This window comes from Pseudophryne corroboree, chromosome 6, assembly GCF_028390025.1.
Source record: "Pseudophryne corroboree isolate aPseCor3 chromosome 6, aPseCor3.hap2, whole genome shotgun sequence".
In the NCBI taxonomy this organism is placed as follows: domain Eukaryota; kingdom Metazoa; phylum Chordata; class Amphibia; order Anura; family Myobatrachidae; genus Pseudophryne; species Pseudophryne corroboree.
The window spans coordinates 469,711,543-469,732,214 of NC_086449.1; the positions used below are offsets into that span (position 1 = coordinate 469,711,543).

The 20,672-nt window shown below is 42.4% G+C and overlaps 1 protein-coding gene across 2 annotated transcripts in view; it reads right to left on the reverse strand.

The window, feature by feature from the left end:
* Positions 1-20,672, reverse strand: part of KCND2 (potassium voltage-gated channel subfamily D member 2) — a 514,780-nt gene that overhangs the window by 109,104 nt on the left and 385,004 nt on the right. The gene's annotated exons all lie outside the window — the stretch shown is intronic.

Here is a 20,672-nt window from a genome sequence, read left to right on the forward strand (position 1 = left end):
TGCACAGGCACATCGTACAGGTACAATAAGCATCGTGGGTTTGCACAGTCTAACGAACATTCCTGTCGCACGGCCGAACGCAGGAAGATTGACATGAGGTGGGCTTTTCTGGGTGGCAACTGACTGTTTTCAGGGAGTGTTTGGAAAAAGCAGGCGTGCCTGAAAAAACACAGGCGTTCGCTGGGCGGGTGTGTGACGTCAAAAGCTGTCCTTCGTTAGAATCAACGCACACGAAGAGTAACTACATGGCTGGTCTTGTTTTGCACAAAAAGATTTTGCAGGCGCTCTGCTGCACAAGCGTTCGACCTTCTGCAAAGTGAAAATACACTCCCCAGTGGGCGGCGACAATGCGTTTGCACGGCTGCTAAAAACTGCTAGCGAGCGATCAACTTGGAATGACCCCCTAAGGGTGCTGGTTAGCCATAGCCGACACCCATGGAGGGTTAGGGTAGCGGAGGGTTAAAATACACTGTCAGGTGTATGGATCTTCAGTGTCAGAATGCCGCTATCGGTCATGTGACCGCCAGCATCCCGACCGCCGGAATTACATACCGAAAATTTAAATTGATAGTCAGATTGTCTGTTGCCCGGGATTGCTGTTCCTGAGCACAGGGTGGACAAGTAGTGTGACATCACTGATTAATGCTGAACTGCTGGGAAGGCCACTTTGCAGCAGGCTCAGTTGATGGATTTACTCAACTTCACATACTCAGCCTCACCTGTAAGGTGATTCTCATGGGAAGAGTTTTCTGTCTGAAATTTGAAAGGGCCACAACTGGCATTAGCAAGCCATATCATTGTATTCAGCAATCAGCCAGGTTGAAGAGACATCTCAATATTTGGTTATCATATTTCATTTACTCTAATGACGTTCTCATATGACTGGCTCCAGAGGTTTTTTGCAGGCTCCTTCTATTTTTGGAATAAGCAGAAATGAAGTCAGTGCTTGTAACATTTATATTAATGTATCATCAGCCTTAGTTATGTGTGGAATTACAGAACAACTATAATTCTTCTTAAAGCATCAGACACAGAAGTCGGTCCTCCTCTTATCCTATATTGCATATCCAAAGTAGTTGCAGCTCCTCTCAGTAATAATAAATCATGCATAATTGTTTTTTTTTATTCATTTAAAAAAAAAAAAAGCAAGTGTGTCAGTGGAGTGTCTTAAAATGACCCCTAACCACAAGTGCAAGCACTGACTACCACCTCATCTATAGTTCAATCATATCACTGGCATTTTCTTATCAGGAGCAACAAGTATCAGAAAATCTTATCACACATGCAGTAGGGGCTGATTTAGAGATGGATGCGTCTGTACGCAGCGGCCACTTCCATCTGGTCTGCGCACGCAGACTGGCTGCAGTGTGAATCCATTTTACAGTGGCGACATTCGTGGGGCGGCGACATGGCGTTGGGGGGTGCAAGGTTGGCTGAATGGGGGTGGCTGCGTGACATCACATGTCGCTGCTCCGATTAACAAAAATGTTGGCCGACCGCCTGACAGCGCACCTAGGCAGCGCTACCAGGGGTCAACCTTAGTTTGATGCGTCCACAATTAGATTACATCAGGAGGCAGCCTATCACACATGCTGGATGGCCTTGCCCTGTGCTGGATGGCCCCCCAGCATGTAAGGAGATGGACGAAGATCTGGCTGCGCATGCAGCGATCTGAGTCCATCGCTGAATCAGCCCCATAGTTTACTATGGGGCTTGGCTATGGTTTAATGTCTGACCATGCATTTACTACTCACTTTTCACATTTTGGTGGGTTTTACAAGGCCAATGACTACAATGTCACCAAAACTGCTGACAATAAAGAATGGCCATTTACAAGCAGTTAAGCAGTAAATATTCATTTCTGCACTTAACTTGGAATGCAAATATTCTTCATCAACTAAAATGCTGATGTCAACAATGTATTTATTTGCATATTGCACAGAAAATACATTTACACTGTTGATTTGAACATTATCGTTTTTTGCTAGGGACAGAAGGAACACATTTGTGACAATAAAAAAGATTACTTCATTTTTTAAATTATCTTATTCATTTTTCTGTATCAAATAGAGGCCTACTAAAGGTTTCTGAATTCAAACATTTTGAATAATATCAATTATTTCCTGTTTATAAACCATCATTTATTGTTTCAGTGTATTCATTGTACCCCCAGTTAATGCTTTTTGTTGGGTTAAGACTTTTTCAAGGCAAGAAATAGTATATATCTGCAAATACACCTTATATATCATACTAAAAAGAGGGTCTATTGTATCAGAGTAGATAAGAGCTTGTGGCAGAGATGGCAGGTGATTCCTATTCAGTAATAGATGGCAACATATGTTAGTATAAAGACCATAATTGCCTTTTGTAAAGATACTGGTTTCTATCTACAGTACCTGGTGGTAGATCAAAACTGCCTTGAATCAGGGTCTTAGCCCCATATACGAGACTCAGCGTTATAATTTTTCTGTGGTTTGCAAGTCCTCCCCTGCATTAGAGTTATTGGCTATCAAAAACACGTGACATCTGAGAGCCAATAAGATGCTGTTTTGTGATCCGGGTAAATCTGAACCCGCACATCTCTACTCAGCATTAATGCTGACATGTTTCTAAACAAATCACCTAGCGTCATGGCTGCCGCCATCTTGGATTCCTCCATGTGATTCTTTCAGCCAATTACACTGCTGCTGTGATCAGCTTACTCCGTTCAACAATGAACATTCTTCACTGCCTATATAATCTGCTCAAACCTGCTAGCCTGTGTCAGAGCAACCACTTCCCTCTTGGAAAGTTCCTGATCACAGGTCTCTGTTACCTAAAGAAACACTCCTGTTTTACCGCAATCCTGTTGTGTTAGGACTGTTGTGTTAGGACTAGAGAGGAGCAGGTTCGGTTCTCTGAGTGAGAACCGAACCCCCCCGAACTTCACACTCCAAGCCCCGATCCAAGTCTTCCCACCAGACTCAGAAACCAGAACGAGGCAAAACGTCATCATCCCGCAGTCGGCGGGTTTTTCCGATTCCATATAAAATGCCGCACGTCACCGCCATTTTCACTCTGGAATTGGAGAGTGAGGGATCAGACCTCTGTCTCTCTGTGGGTGGTGGCATCAGGTGGGTCAGTGTGTGCTCTCTAGGGGTGCTGTCCTGTCACTGTGGTGTCCCTGTGCTGTTAGGAGTACTGTCATGTCACTGGTGTCATGTGCTGTTAGGGGTGCTGCAGCTGTACATGGGTGTTGCTGTCCTGGCTGTCATTGTACTGTACAGGGGCACTGTCCTGTATGCTGTAAAAATAAAGGGGTATTGTTCAAATACAGGGGTGCTGGCCCTGTCCTGTATGCTGTAAAAATACAGGGGTGCTGTTGTTAAAATAAAAGTACACTGGCCCTGTCTTGTATGCTGTAAAAATACAGGGTGCAGTTGTTAAAATAAAAGTACACTGGCCCTGTCAGGGGTGTTGTTCAAATACAGGGGTGCTGGCCCTGTCCTGTATGCTGTAAAAATACAGGAGTGCAGTTGTTAAAATAAAAGTACACTGGCCCTGTCTTGCATACTGTAAAATTGCAGGGGTGTTGTTAGAATACAGGGGTGCTGGCCCTGTCCTGTATGCTGTAAAAATATAGGGTTGCTGTTGTTCAAATAAAAGTACACTGGCCCTGTCCTGTATGCTGTAAAACTACAGGGGTGTTGCTCAAATATAGGGGTGCTGGCCATGTCCTTTATGCTGTAAAAATACAGGAGTGCAGTTGTTAAAATAAAAGTACACTGGCCCTGTCTTGTATACTGTACAATTACAGGAATGTTGTCCAAATACAGGGGTGCTAGCCCTGTCCTGTTTGCTGTAAAAATATAGGGTTGCTGTTGTTCAAATAAAAGTACACTGGCCCTGTCCTGTATGCTGTAAAAATACAGGGGTGTTGTTCAAATACAGGGGTGCTGTTGTTAAAATAAAAGTACACTGGCCCTGTCTTGTACACTGTAAAACTACAGGGGTGTTGTTCAAATACAGTGGTGCTGGCCCTGTTCTATATGCTGTAAAAATAAAGGGGTGCTGTTGCTAAAATAAAAGTTCACTGGTCCTGTATGCTGTAAAAAATGCAGGGGTGCTGTTGTTAAAATAAAAGTACACTGGCCCTCTCCTGTATGCTGTAAAAATACAGGGGTGTTGTTCAATTACAGGGGTGCTGTTGTTAAAATATAAGTACACTGGCCTGTCCTGTATGCTGTAAAAATACAGGGGTGTTGTTGAAATACAGGGGTGCTGCTGTTAAAATAAAAGTACACTAGCCCTGTCATGTATGCTGTAAAAATACAGGGGTGCTGTTGTGAAAATAAAAGTACACTGGCCCTGTCCTGTATGCTGTAAAAATAAAGGAGTGCTGCTGTTAAAATAAAAGTACACTGGCCCAGTCTTGTATGCTGTAAAATTACAGGGGTGCTGTGAAATTACAGGGGCACTGTTCTGTGTGCTGTAATAATAAAGGGGTGCTGTCCTGTGAAATGGAGAACATAAATTTGGAGGAAAAAATAGTGGAAGATCAGGAACCACTTCCAGTTTCTAGTACTAGTGCTGAAGCTGCTGCTGCCACCATTCATGACATTAACGATGCAATTCCATCAACGTCGTCTGCTAAGGCCAATGCCCAATGTCACAGAGGGCATGTAAAATCCAAGAAGCAAAAATTAATTATCAGAAAAAAAAGAGATTATCTGATAAGAAACGTAAAATTGGCAATATGCCATTCACGATACGAAGTGGCAAGGAAAGGCTAAGGCCTTGGCCTATGTTCATGACTGGTGGCTCAGCTTCTCATGAGGATGGAAGCCCTCCTCCCTCTCGAAAAATTGTAAAAATTAAGCTTGTTAAAGTACAGGAAAAAACAACTGTGCATTCAGAGAGATCACAAATACCCAAAGAGAGTCAGTGTCCGCATTTGTGATGTCTAGGCCTGACCTTCCCAAGACTGTATGGAAAGAGGAGGCCTACCACCATTTGTATGCCCCCTGCAAGTGCTGGGAGGAGCACCGCTAATCCAGTTGCTGATATTGAGATTGAGGATGTCACTTTAGACATACACCAGGATGAGGAGGATATTGGTGTAGCTGGTGCTGAGGAGGAAGTTGACGAGATGATTCTGATAGTGATGTGGTTTGTTTGAATAAGGCACCAGTGGAGACAGTTGTTGTCCATGGGATGAAAAAGTCCATTGTCAGTGTGGAATTATTTCTCCACAAATCCAGACAACAGGTGTCAAGTTGTGTGTTCCCTTCCTCAATCCATAATAAGTAGGGGTAAGGATGTTAACCACCTAGGAATATCCTCCCTTATGTGTCACCTGCAGTGCATTCATCAGAAGTCATTGTCAAGTTCAGAAACTTTGGGTAAGAGTGTAAGCAGTCCACTGACACCTAAATCCCTTCTTTCTGTTGTACCCAAGCTCCTGCAATCCACACCACCGACTCCCTCAACATTAATTTCCTCCTCAGTCAGGAACGTAAGTAGTCCTGCAGGCCATGTCACTGGCATGACTGATGAGTCCTCTCCTATCCGGGATTCCTCCGGAGGAGCCTTGAGTGGTATGCCTACTGCTACTGCCGCTGCTGTTGTTGCTGCTGGGAGTTGATCGCCATCCCAGAGAGGAAATTGGAAGACCACTTGTACTACTTCAACTAAGCAATCGACTGTTCAACAGTCCTTTGCAAGGAAGATGAAATATGACAGCAGTCACCCTGTTGCAAAGTGGTTTACTGAGGCCATAAAAACTATGCTGTTGTTAGACGTGCATCCGGTATCCGCAATTAGTGCAGTGGGATTCAGACAGTTGATGGACGTACTGTGTCCCCGGTACCAAATCCCATCTAGGTTCCACCTCATTAGGCAAGCGATTCCCGGACTGTACACAGGGACATTAAGAAAAGTGTCTCCAGTGTCCTGAAAAATGTGGTTGTACCCACTGTACCCACCAACAACAGCAGCAGCACCAGTAGCAGCATCTCACAAACGCCAACTCGTTCCTAGGCAGGCTACGCTGTGTATCACCGGTTTCCGTAAGAGGCACACCACTGACAACCTCTTACGGAAACTGAGGGACATCATCGCACAATGGCTTACCCAACTTAGACTCTCATGGGGATTTGTGATATCTGACAATGCCACCAATATTGTGCGTGCATTACATCTGGGCAAATTCCAGCACGTCCCATGGTTTGCACATACAATTAATTTGGTGGTGCAGAATTTTCTGAAAAAACAGGGGTGTGCAGGAGATGCTGCTGGTGGCCCGAAAAATTGGGAGCCACTTTCGACATTCAGCCACTGGGTACCGAAGACTGGAGTGCCAGCAAACACTCCTGAACCTGCCCTGCTATCACCTGAAGCATTTGGTGGTAACGATGTGGAAGTCAACACTCTATATGCTTCAGAGGGTGGAGGAGCTGCAAAGGCCATTCAAGCCTATACATTCACCTATGATATAGGCAAAGAAGAGGGAATGTACCTGACTCAAGCGCTGTGGAGAATGATTTCCATTTTGTGCAAGGTTCTCCAACCCTTCGAACTTGCCACACGTGAAGTCAGTTCGGACACTGCCAGCTTGAGTCAGGTCATTCCCCTAATCAGGCTTTTGCGGAAGCAACTGGAGAATTTGAAGGAGGAGCTAAGATGGAGCAATTCTGTTAAGTATGTGGGACTTGCGGATGGAGCCCTTCATTCGCTTTGCCAGGATTCAAGGGTGGTCAATCTGTTGAAATCAGAGAACTACATTTTGGACACCGTGCTCAATCTTAGGTTTAAAGCCTACATTGTATCTCTCTTTCCGGTGGACACAAGTCTGCAGAGGTACAAAGACCTGCTGGTGAGAAAATTGGCAACTCAAGCGGAACGTGACCCGTCAACAGCTCCTCCTTCATTTTCTCCCGCAACTGGGGCGGCGAGGAAAAGAATAACATTTCCTAGCCCACCCGCTGGCGGTGATGCAGGGCAGTCATGAGCAAATGTTGACATCTGGTCTGGACTAAAGGAGCTGCCACCTATTACTGACATGTCTACTGTCACTGCATATGATGCTGTCACCGTTGAAAGAATGGTGGAGTATTATATCGGTGAAAGCATCACTGTAGGTATGTCAGACAGTCCGTTCGTATACTGGCAGGAAAAAGAGGCAATTTGGAGGCCTTTGCACAAACTGGCTTTATTTTGCCTAAGTTGCCCCCCCTCCGGTGTGTACTCCGAAAGAGTGTTTAGTGCAGCCGGTAACCTTGTCAGCGATCAGCGTAGGAGGTTACTTCCACAAAATGTGGAGAAGATGATGTTCATCTAAATGAATTATAAATTCCTCCAGGAAGACCTTTACCAGCAATTGCCTCCAGAAAGTACATAGGGATCTGTGATGGTGGATTCCAGTGGGGACGAATGAATACTCTGTGAGGATGAGGATGTACACACTGAAGAGGGTGAGGAATCGGAGGATGAGGATGACATCTTGCCTCTGTAGAGCCAGTTTGTGCAAGGAGAGATTAATTGCTTCTTTTTTGATGGGGGCCCAAACAAACCAATCATTTCAGCCATAGTTGTGTGGCAGACCCTGTCGCTGAAATGATTGGTGTGTTAAAGTGTGCATATCCTGTTTATACAACATAAGAGTGGGTGGGAGGGCCCAAGGACAATTCCATCTTGCATCTCTTTTTTTTTTTGCATGATGAGCTCTTTGGGGCCTATTTTTTTACAACTGCCATCCTGTCTGCCACTGCAGTTCCACTCCTACATGAGCCAGGTGTTTGTGTCACCCACTTGTGTCGCTTAGCTTAGTCATCCAGCAACCTCGGTCCAACCTTTTGGCCTAAAAACAATATTGTGAGGTGTTCAGAACAGACTGGAAATGAATCAAAATGAATGTTATTGAGGTTAATAATACTGTAGGATCAAAATTAACCCCAAATTCTGTGATTTTAGCTTTTTTTTTTTTTTAAACATCCAGATCCAAAACCATAACCCAAGGGTGGTTTTGGCAAAAACAATCCAGATTCAAAACATGAGTGGAGATACAGGTCCAAAACCAAAACATAAAACCCGAAAAGTGTCAGCCGCACATCTCTAATTTTAACATATATTGTCAATATTTGTTAAAATATATATGTTTTTTTAATAATATTGAACATATACAGATTAGAAGGATGTCAAAATACCGATGCCAGAATCCCGACCGCCAGAATCCCGGCAGCGCCGCCACAGCTATTCCCACTCCTGGTTGTCCACGACACCCATGGAGTAGGAATAGATCCTGTGGCGAGCGAAGTGAGCCCGCAAGGGGCTTTATTCTGCTCATCCCCTGCCGGCATCCTGGTGGTCAGGATTCCGGCATCTGTATTTTAACCGCCGGGATTCCGACCACCGGGATCCCATACCCAACCCAGATTAGATGCACATGTATACAGAGCTCTGTAAATCTAGGCCAAAAAATTGGGGTGAGGGGGCAGCCACTTCTGTATTAGCCTAGCGCGGCTGGAACCCTTAATCAGGCCATGGGTAACCGATGGAGGACTTACAGAGCGGCTTGCAGATGTTGAACAGAAGATTAGCTTCGAAGCAGCATTCAGAATTCTGTGATTTTAGCTGTTTTTATGTTTTTTTCAAAAAACATCCAGATCCAAAACCAAAGCCCGAAAAGGGTGGTTTTGGCAGAACCAATCCAGATCCAAAACATGAGCAGAGATCCAAAACCAAAACACAAAACCCGAAAAGTGCCCACCGCGCATCTCTAGTGAAGACACACTTCTGTGTTACCGCATCCTGCTATATTCAAGATAAACTCCAGTGTCCCTGTGTAACTGCTGCATTCAAGACACACTCCGGTGTTCTGGTGTACTTGCTGTATTCTATATATCCTGGTGCTATAAATGTTTACTGACTTTAGTCTTGTCACAATCATATCAGTTCACCAGTTATTAGACCAGCTACTACCTTGCCTATACTGCTGTATACTATTATCACGAACAATGATTAAGGTTTGTTGGCGCTGTGTACACAAGTGTAGATTACCACCTGCAGATCAGCAGCCACCTGGTGAAGGGGTAGCCAACCTCTTCTATGTAGCAGGCACTAACAATATACAGTACAGTATACCAGGTAGGCGCTCGAAACCACAGAGGCAAGCTTTGTAAAATCGCAGTTTTAATACATATAACAAAACAATAACAATAAGACTAAAAACAATAATAAAACGATAAATCTCAAATGATAAGCTGAGTCACAGGATCTATTACAGACTCACACACATAATTATTGTGTGTGTTAAAAGGAATCCCTGGAGTTTCAACAATAAATAGTCAGATTATAAATTCAAATATATTTACCAGCGGCAGTAGTGATAAGCGGAGACTCTCATACCCCTTTGACACCACCTGAGGCGGGTCGCACACGGGAACCTGACACATGAGCTTCCAGGGTGCGACCCACCTCAGGCATCTTTCACACCGCAGTCAGCAGACCGGCATATTGCCGGGTTGCTGCCTTCAGTAGTGGCGCGGCGGGGGTGGCACTTGGAGATCACATGATCTCCAAGTGCCACCCGTACATAAAGAGTGAATGGGAAACAGGTCGCAATGACCCGGCTCCCGTTCACATCGCACAGTGAGCCAGTTTGAACACGAGTTCAACCCTGCTCAAGAGCAGGTTTGAAATACTGGGTCACTCATCCCGGTATTTCAACCCTGGCACCCTTTCACACTGCACATGAACACGGGTTATGCGCGTTCATGTGCCAAAAACCTGTGTTTAGAGGTGCCGGTGTGAAAGGGGTATTAGTAATGTTCAGTCAGTCTCTAACGCTTGATCCGTGTAGCTGACCAGTGGTGTATATGTAGGTTGAATAGGAGCTGTCAATTTGCATGCATGTAAATCTTATAGGGATAAATCCATCCACTATCTCATTGCTCACAATGTGGAGGAGCATCAGAGGTTGACAGTGGGTACTCCATGGGTACTATATAGTAGTGACTAGGACAATGCCAAGGAGAGCCACCAGGTGTATTCACTGGATGATAGGCAGTCTGTGCAGCAGTGGCAGAAGCTGTTGGACCTAGCCACTGAACTGGCAGCTAGCAGCCACATTCAGCGTCCCCCTATATTGCCGAATCCACTGTCTACACACCCAGTGGCTACTTCTAACAGCTTCTGCCACTGCTGCACAGACTGCCTATCATCCAGAGAATACACCTGGTGGCTCTACTTGGCATTGTCCTGGTCACCTACTCTATACTGTAGTACCCACAGAGTACCCACTGAACGTGTTTAATTTCAACCTCTGCTGCTCCTCCACATTGTGAGCAATGAGATGGTGGATGGATTTATCCCCATAAGATTTACATGCATGCAAATTGGCAGCTCATATTCAATCTACACACCACTGGTCAGCTACATGGATCAAGCATTAGAGACTGACTGAACATTACTGAGAGTCTCCGCTTATCACTACTGTCGGTGGTAAATATATTTGAATTTATGATCTGGCTATTTATTGTTAAAACTCCAGAGATTCCTTTTAACACACACAATAATTATGTGTGTGAGTCTGTAATAGATCCTGTGACTCAGCTTATCATTTGAGATTTATCGCTTTATTATTGTTTTTAGTCTTGTTGTTATTGTTTTGTTATATGTATTAAAACTGCGATTTTACAAAGCTTGCCTCTGTGGTTTTGATCACCTACCTGGTATACTCTATATTGTATACTATTATCAACCTGCTCCCAGCATATCCTACCAGGCAGTCCCGTCTTGAACTTGCATAACATCTATTAAGGATACCTGCTAATGAGTATTGTATATTAAAGTATTATCTCTCTGCTATGCTGTCTCTGTTTTTTCCATAGAGTTGAGCTTCGGGTGACCACCCTGCTGAGGATCTTTGCTAAGGGTTGTTCCTGTATCTCTAATATTGATTACAGGGTTGCAGGGATCTCTGGTTCTTAAGCTCCCCCCATCTGTGGAGCTGGGTATGCCTGAGCTGCATGCCTCTATCTGCCCTGAGTCTCTAATTCCATTTCTGTCTGCTGGCATGGTAAGTTTAGGTCCAAGGGTGAGATAACCCTTAGTTACTTGGTCATAAAATCCTATTCCTCCCTTAGTAGTGGTACTAGGAGACAAATTCCAGGTTCAGTACTATACCACTGAGTTTTTCAAGCAGCCTACACCATACCTTCCAGGTTGGGCTATTACCTGCTAGGATTCCAGTCTGGTATCCTGGTATTGATGCTGTGCTTGGTTGTCATTTGGCATTACTAGGATTGCCTCTATCAATTATCTATTACTCGCCATCTATTCTCTCCATGACCTATTTTAAGACCTTCCATCTTCACTCATAAGTCCCCTTCAGCTGAGCCCAAGGGTCCTGAGAAAGTTCATAAACATCGTCATTCCAAAAAAAACCAATGGTGGTTTATTGAACAGAAAGGGGGACAAACAGATAATCACTCTTCAGTGATACAATACAACACAGCAGTTCCAACAATTATTTCTTGGCAGAGCATCACCACTTACTTTAGGGTCAGTGACTCCTCCAGCAATACAGGGTCCCTGATAAATAACCTGGCTCAATGTACAAAATGATCCTATATAATAGGTTCCACAGCAGATCCCTGACAGAACTTTACCTTTTAGTCTATGGTCATAGACTCATCTTTCCACTCTTAAGCCCTTACAGTAGCCCGTATTTATCACACTCCTCATAGGAACATCTTGCCCAGGGGAGTTACAAAAGGTTCAGATTGGTAGGGTCTGTGCATTATGCAGCCCCCATTCCCTCCCTCAAGTGTCATCTCTCAGGTGACACCCAGCTGGGACTCCTGGCTGTCTGGTATGGCTCTGTTATGAGCTGCCACCACGGCTCATCCTCGTAGTGGGTCCTGGCCATTACTAGGCATCCGGGTCTCAGCTGTTGCTGATGCGTAGCAGCCAGAATTTTGCTTGTGTATGTGCAGCTTATGACTGCAATCTATTTTGTCATTATGGGGGCTGGTCTGCCTGTAACTCTGCCATTGGTCTCTGCTACTGGTAAAAGGCAGCCAGCCCTGCACAGCCTTGCCAGTGATAGTTTCTGTGTTCAAGTTTCTAGAGTTTGTTTCTAGTTATTGTTGGAGCCTTGTCACACAGTCCCTGTTCTCTGAACAGTTCCTATATTCCTAGCTGTGTTTGTGCAGTTTATGCTCAAGCTAAGTATTACTATACGTAACTCTGCTTCAGTATTCAGTGTGTATGTGCAGTGTTTTAATACTATGTATTTCCCCTGTGTTCTGCTAAGATGGCTAATTGACAGTGGAATTCCGTGCGAGTTCAATATATCTCTCAGTCCTGAAATACAACTGTGATTTTTGGTTCATACTTTATTATTCTACTGCTCTGATACAAGTGACTGTTTATTTTCCCATTGCAGTGGATATTTGCTGTGGACTGCAGAAGCAATTGTGTTAAATAATTGTTACTGAATTCAAGCCACGGTGCAAATCTGTGTAGTCCTCAGTTGCATTCTTGCTACACCCTGCTTCAGAATTCTGAACACAACTAATATCCTATAGTTATTTCTGTTAACCATTGCCCTGGCATTCCTTCTTCTGCCTTTAGTTACTACTCTAGCCAATAATCCAGTGGTCTCCAGCCAACTGTAAAAGCCTGTACTGCTTGAGGCCTAAGACCTAAGTACAAGTGTGTGCATAATATACTAAGGGAACAACAGATTGCTGTTGCAGGCAGAAGATCCTCACAGTGACCCATGCAATTATGCTGGAGTACCATAACAAGCTCACTGTTAGACAATAGGGAGTAAACAGAAGGGACAATGTTACCTTAAATGATGCAACCTTTGAGTGCTTGCTGTGGGTCAAGTAAACAAAAGGAAGTTCTGATGCTAACAGAAATAGCCCACATACAGTGTAGCAGATAACATAACACAATTGCATATAGTACCAATATTAAGGCTGGTTCAAACACTGTTATGGGGGTGAGCAGCAACATGCTATGGGGACATGTGGATAAAAGGTAAATATTCAACTGGTTTTGTTACAACTACAGTACTCTCCAGGAAGTTGCGGGAGACTCCCAATTTTACAGGTGAGATGAGATGAGATTCCAGGTGGGTGAGCAGATTTCCCACATCCTGCCTGCTTACTAGTGAAGCTGACATGATGGTGAGATAATCGCGAGAATCATGGCAAGGGAAGGAGAAGTGGGAAAAATTGTGCAAATTGCATACATTTGGCTCACCCCTTACCCATTTTTTCATGTTGGGGTCAGAGTCTAATGACAGGAGAGTCCAGCTCTACCCCCTGAGGTTTGCAGCAGTGTCTTATCTCCAGGCTTCTCCAGGAGAGGAGACAACAAGAGTCGGTAAGTATGATATAGACAGAAGAATGTCAACTGAATACATTAGTAAATTGAGAAATAAAAAGGGCTCTTGTCACTAAACTACATTGCAAATCTGTGTCAGATTTATTTTAGGTATTACGGTATTTATACAACTTAAAACCACATATTGCGGTGATGGCAACTTAAAGTTACAAACCAACAACATTTCACCATGAAGGGTTATGCTTTATCAAGGCATGTTGGGAAATTAACCCAATTCTTTCCATCAAGTGATTAAGGGGCCTACTTTTTAGCAAGGGCTGATTAGCACCTGAAAATTAAGTATCCAACTCGGCACAAATTGCAGTGGTGAATACTAAATTACCAAAGCAATGGAATATTGCTCTAATGCGGGGAATCACCATGCCGGCATTCGCAATCCTGGGGGATCAGGATGCCGGACCCGGTATCCTGACACCTGATGGAATGCCGGCACCGGAATCCCAACCATCGTGATCCTGAACCTAAGTATGTTAGGGAGGGTTAGGTTTAGGCTGCGGGAAGTGGCGATTAGGCTGCAGGAAGGAAGGATTAGGGTTAGGCTGCAGGAGGGGAGGGTTAGGCTTCCAGGAGGGAGGTATTGGGTTTGGGGGAGGGTTAGAATTAGTGTTCCTTTAATGCTGAGCCCCTGTCGGGATTTAGAACAGTCAGGATTCCGGGGTCGGTATTTACAGTGCTGGTATCTAAACTGCCAGTCTCCTGAACCCAACCCACATGGACAGCTTCTCTGAAAAGCAGCTGTCCCCGCAATCACTATCTCTGAAGATTCCACTGCTAATTACTAGCGGCACAATTTTACATTGCCGAGTCTGACCCTGCAGTGTTACTGTGTATGTGGAAAGATCTGAATGGATTCCTCTTTGCAACCAGAACCTCATTCCAGTAGGAAGGAGATGGGCATTGGGGACGAACATCATCTGAAGATTGTTTAGATTACTGCAGTTTTTAGAGATTGATGAATGAAGGTAAGGTAAGGTAAGGGGACTGCAGACAGGAATGGGGCTGCAAGGTAAGAAAGGGTTATCAGTTATATCCTTTGTAATGAAAGGCCCCTAATATGACACTGTACAATATGAAAACATTGTGAAAACATGAACAGACACGTGAATATCAAGACTAAACTGTATTACACAGTAATAAAATATTTGTCCATTTTCGCATTATTTTCACATTGTACAGCGCCACATTCTCCCTATAAGCGACTTTTATTTTCATGGAATCCTACTTCCCATGTCATAATTAGGCTGCCTACCAAATAAAAAAATAGTGCTGCATACAATTGTGATATGAAATAGGGCTTATCTGATGGTCTTTGAATGAATTACATCCACCTGCACGCTCCACTGAAAACTTTAACCATATAGATTCTATATCAATAAATTGAAATCACAAGGCAGAAATACCTTACATGTGTAAAATCTCTTTAGTCAAAGAGCACATTAATGAGACAATAAAACCAATTCCTGGCTAAAAACATACATAGCTTATCTGCATAAAGTATTTTCTCTGGAAGCTGCTGATGCAGAGCGGAAATGATGCACCACCCACATGTGTATCCAGGAAAACAGCTCTGACCACAACGATGGTGTGCATGACGGAAGGCCGCGCTTCATTTCTTGGAACTTTGTCAGGGATTCAAAGTAATGAAACACACCGAGTATGTGTCCAGCAGCTGCAAAGTAGAGAACAGTGATCCCAACTGTCCCTTGCATCACATACAGCATCATGCTTTCCCACCAAAGCGAGGTTCCATACACATGGAAATGACAGTTCCAACACCATAGCAACCTCTTATTGCTTATCTAACTCTGTAAACATTTGCTCAACAAATATTACCAGCATCTCATTAACTAAACATTATATTTCATTGACTGAAATTGATTAATTGAATTTAGCCAGACTTTGAGGATATAAAGGGACTACCCTCAATACTATATTCATTCCTCCTGAAGAACCCTTGCTAGCTCAGTCATAGAGAAACTGTATATATATATAAATATATGTGTGTGTGTGTGTGTGTGTGTGTGTGTGTGTGTGTGTGTAATGTAGGGTAACATTACTTAACTGTTCAGCATCTATTGCCGGTAAATAACATAATAACTAAGCTACTCAGCTGATTACAGTCAGGCGATTCTCTTTGACTATTGATACTAGCTAGCCAGCATCATTGATCATATGCTCTTGTCTATGTTAGAAAATACCCATTTGTCTTTCCACAGTTGAGTAGTTGCTTTGTGTATTTTAAAGTCCATAGGCTAATCACCAATTACAACATTCTTCATCAAACATTGTTAGCTTAACTTACTGATACTTTTCTCGTGAATGACCCATGAGCATGTCATCGAATACAGTATACTGAAAATTAGAGTCGGGATTTAGGAATGCAAAGACTATCTACAGTCATGACCAAAATTAACTGGGTTAACTGTGCCTGTAAGTGATTCCTCACACCCCAAACCAGCCAAAGGCTAAACTAGGGGGAACAGAAGGAGCAACTAGTCCCCATGCTAAAGAAAGGTTGATATAAAAATAGGCATCTGGACCTTGGATGCAACCCAAATGGAGTACATTACCCACCTCCCTCCTCTGTAATATAGTTGAGATGAAGGGGTTAATGCTTTTTATTTGGGGTTAAGTAATGTAGTTTATTTTTATTTTTTTATTATTAATTTATTATTAAACTCAATGATGTAATAAGAGATACATGAAAGTTAAATAAATTAGTTGATGCCGGGCTTAATTAATAATTAGGATGAGGGAGTTCACTATTTAAGGGGCCAATAATGTTAAATGTGGTTGATGCTGAAATAGATAATAATTTGGAGTAGGCATACAATTAGTGATGAGAGGAAGATTTGTAAGGTGGTCAAATTCTCTCCATATTGAATTGCAGTCTGAAAACTGTTCTTTTTAGAACATTAAAATGCTCTCTGTATTGTGTGGCAGTCACAAAAAGGCGCTTTGTATTGTAACTCACTGTGGGCCTTATTCAGACCTGATCACCAAAGCAAATCTTTCTCTAATGGGCAAGACCATGTGCACTACAGGTGGGGCAGATGTAACATGTGTAGAGAGAGTTAGATTTGGGTGGGTTATATTGTTTCTGCAGGGTAAATGCTGGCTGCTTTATTTTTACACTGCAATTTAGATTTCAGTTTGAACACATTCCACCCAAATCTACATCTCTCTGCACATTTTATATCTGCCCCCACTGCAGTGCACATGGTTTTGCCCATCAGAGAAAAAGTTTGCTGTTGCGATCAGGTCTTAATTAGGCCCACAGTGAGTTACAATACTAATCGCCTTTAGGTCCTGTGTTTTTGCTGAGTATAATATGTTGACATGTTGTGAAAAAGAAAAATATATCTTGCTATAAATAAGATACATCAAAATTAATTCACCCCCTTGAGATAAAATTAAAATGTAATCTTTTCTGTTTGCTTGCACACCTTTATATTGCCCTATCCCGACACCATCTCATTTGAATTTCAACAAGCTACTAAGAAAATAACACTGCACGTTAAAGACATTTTCTAACAGTAACATTTTTGCTGAATAAACACTCGTATACCCAATATAAAGCCAGGAGCTACATGTTCCCCTGAGACAACAAAAGCAGCAGTTTTACTTTTTCATATTCCTACAACCATAAAATGCACAATGCACTCCTTTATTCAGTATGAGATTGCTCAGGGAAGAGACAACAAGGAATAATCCTCACATTTACGCTCACGGGGTGGCCCATTAAACTGTGTGTTTATGGTATGCATAATCACCTAAACCTCAATGTTCAGCAGTTTGATGAGAGAAAGCCAATGTTCCTGATATAAAGTACATACTGTACACAATAATACTTGGCCCAAAATTACTAAAAGCATACTGAAGATGCTTTGAAGTAGATTCTCATACTACAAGACATTACCACAATTAATATAATGTGTATAATACTCACCAACTGTTGTTTCACTAATTATTCCTGTTTGGCTAAGTCTGTGGCATTCTAAAACTGCCACTTGTATAAACCTGTACTATGCAAGACAATGGATTAACCTATATACTGTATATACAAGCAATGTGTGCAGCATACATCTACTTCCACCCCCATGCAGCCTAAACCTCCCCGGTGGTTCCTAAACCTAACCACACTTTCCCACAAGCCTAAACCTAACCCTCCCCACCCCATAGCCTAAACCTAACCATCCCCGGGGGTGCATAAATCTAACCCCCCCTTTCCGCAGCCTAAACCTAGCCTTACACTGGAGCCTAAACCTAACACCCCCCCCCCCCCACACACACACACGACTTACCTCTCTGGCAGCTTGGAAGTTACTCGATCGGGATCTCAGCTGTCGGGATGCCGGCGCTGGTATTGTGATCTCATTCTGGATGCCACGCCGGCATTCTAAACAGTGTCGGAATTCCAGCATCGGTATTTCGACAACCGGTATCCCGACTGTTGGCAAGGGTTTAATAGTAGCTGTAAAGGAAAAGTACACTGTAAAGATATGCTGCCTATATATTAAACATGATTGCATGGAATATACTTTACAATTCTTTCAGGGAGGGTTGGGAGGACTACCCCCAAAATTTGGGAGTTTACCGGAAATTCCATCAGAATGGGTAAATACAGTAAGTTAACAAAAGTAAGGCTGTATTTGATGGTGGCTGATTTAACTTGAAAGCTCATGGAGTGCCCTTTGGAAACGCTAATGAAATGTATTTATTCAGTCGCTGAAAACTACTGTACATGTTTCTACAAATATCAAAGGAATCGTTCTTATATGTATGTCAATGATGCTTAAAAAAGTTTGTATGAGAAATAAACATTTGAACCTACTTCAAACATTTCACTGGCATCTATTAATAAAGTATGAATAGTTCTTACTAGAATTTGGAGGAGAACAAGTACTAGTCTTGGGACTCTCATCATCACCATTCATTCAAAAATACATGAGGACTGATGACTATGGCATCATTTACAAGACATGAAAAAGACTTAAATAACAGTTAAAATTTAAACTGGATGTGTACCATCCACAAGAATATATATGTAAGCAAAGGTAATACATTCACAGGCTACTTGGCAACACTGCTCTTGTTTATCCTTGAACTAAGCAAGAAAGGGTGCAGACTGCAAGTGTTACAGCATACAGGGTAAGCAGGTGGTACCCATCATCCATCTGCAAACTTGAGGAAATGTATAGTCTATAAACAGTACGGAATACTTATAAATGTGTCTGTGTTAATTCTCCATAGTGTACAGCAGAATTACAGCCTCGGGCATTGTAAAGAAAAACTGCACTCCCATGCCTTTGGGCCACAGACTCTAAACTAGAAAGACTTTTTATTGTGATAGATGTGTGTGTTTTTTTATTAATAATGCAATCAAGTTGAGTCTTGAGCACCCAATGGACTTATCTTTTCTTTCTGTTGATCTTAACACCCAGTGAGAATAAGTTAGTAAGAATGAAAAGTAAATATATAATATTAGGGTTCTAAAGTGTATATATATATATATATATATATAGTACATATATATATATATATATATATACATATATATATATATATGTATATACAACACATAGTAAAATTCCTGTGCCTTCATTGCTCATAAAGTAATCTGTATATATAAAACTCCATACCCTCATGAAAACCCTGTGTTTCTGCCTCTATAACTTGCTCTGTAGAAGAACACAAGATCAGTAAGTCGGCAAGCAGACACTCACTGCCTTTGATGAGTCCCTCCCATGATGAGGCTGCTGCAGATCTCCTAGCATCTACATCTCCTCCACGGGCTAGAGAAGCATGTGATGATCTCCACCAATCAGAGCTCAGCATATGCCTCTCTGACCTTTAGTGCTAAGTCTCCTGGGACTTAATCATCTCCCAGTAATGCACTGCACTGGTGTGCAATCAGTATGCCCCAGCTCCCGATGCTCAGCATGTACTGTAGCTGCTGGTGCCCATTAATCATTGAGGCTCCAGCAGCCAAGTGAAGCTACAGCACTACCCAACTCCAGTGTGCCATGTAGAAATGTAAAAAAAAAAAACACATCAAACTAAATGCTGACCATGAGGGGCCCCAAGACAGATGGGGCCTGAGGTTACTTACCCCCAGTGACCCCCCCTCCCCCCTTAATCCGGCTTTGGTCACAGGGTCCATCTAGTGGCTTCAAATGAGTTGCACCAAGCAGTTTTTTCTTTGATATTGCATGTTAGCACCAGTCACTTTAAGATAAAGTGCACCTTATTTATACATTTTATCCTCTCTCTGCCCGTGTGAAAATCATCATTGAATGAGTATACCAGATCGGGACAGAGGATAGAGGAAGGATCATTTTTGAAAGAATCTGCTAAGAACCTGTTACTCACATATATCTGGTACGCATATGCAATCACTTATGAGGATTCATGACGCACAGATCACTTTATGAGCAGTGAAGGTGCAGGAATTTTATTATCTATGAACATTACCTAAGGATCTATTGAAATATAGAGAAACTGACATTTCTGCTGCTACTATACTTTGGAGTGCTATTGTTTTATATTGCACACATAGTTGTATGTTTACTATCTTTTTACTGTTTATTGAATTTTAAGGTTGAGCGCTTTTTTCTCAATTTTGCATATATATATATATATATATATATATATATATACATAAATACATGTATAATTTTACTTATTTGGAATGGTAAAAAGTACTTTAGTTCTGGTTGCTGGATCACAAATACATCATCAAAATAAACCCCTAAAGAGAGTATTGTTAAGTAGTCTTGTACTTGTCACGGTCATTTCAACAGAAGATTCAAATTATTTTAATTGCATTGTAAAGTCTAAGGCAAGAAACCTTCCAGGTTACCCCACAGTGTGCCCACTGCTAATGGTCTTCTTCACACACAGGAATATGAGGATCATAACGGCCACATCTATGCAGAGAAATTGTGTAGCACTGTGATAATATGAATGTGAAAATGAATGTTATTATTTCACATTTTTCAGAACTCATGCATAGTGAAATATCGTTTTACATTGTTTTAATTTGCTTTTCATCCCTCTCACTGTTGGAAGACTTTCTACGTATGCTACACGCCCCTGTTGTGAAGGAAAAATAGATGAAAACTCCAACTGAACCACACAGTAATAGTTTTGCTAAAGTGAAGCTACTTTAGGAAAGTACTATAATCGTAGTTAAATTAAATTAAATTACTGTAAAATAAGTATTTTGGGAGAAACTGAGTTTATGGATTTTGCTTGTGTCACTAGCAGATTAA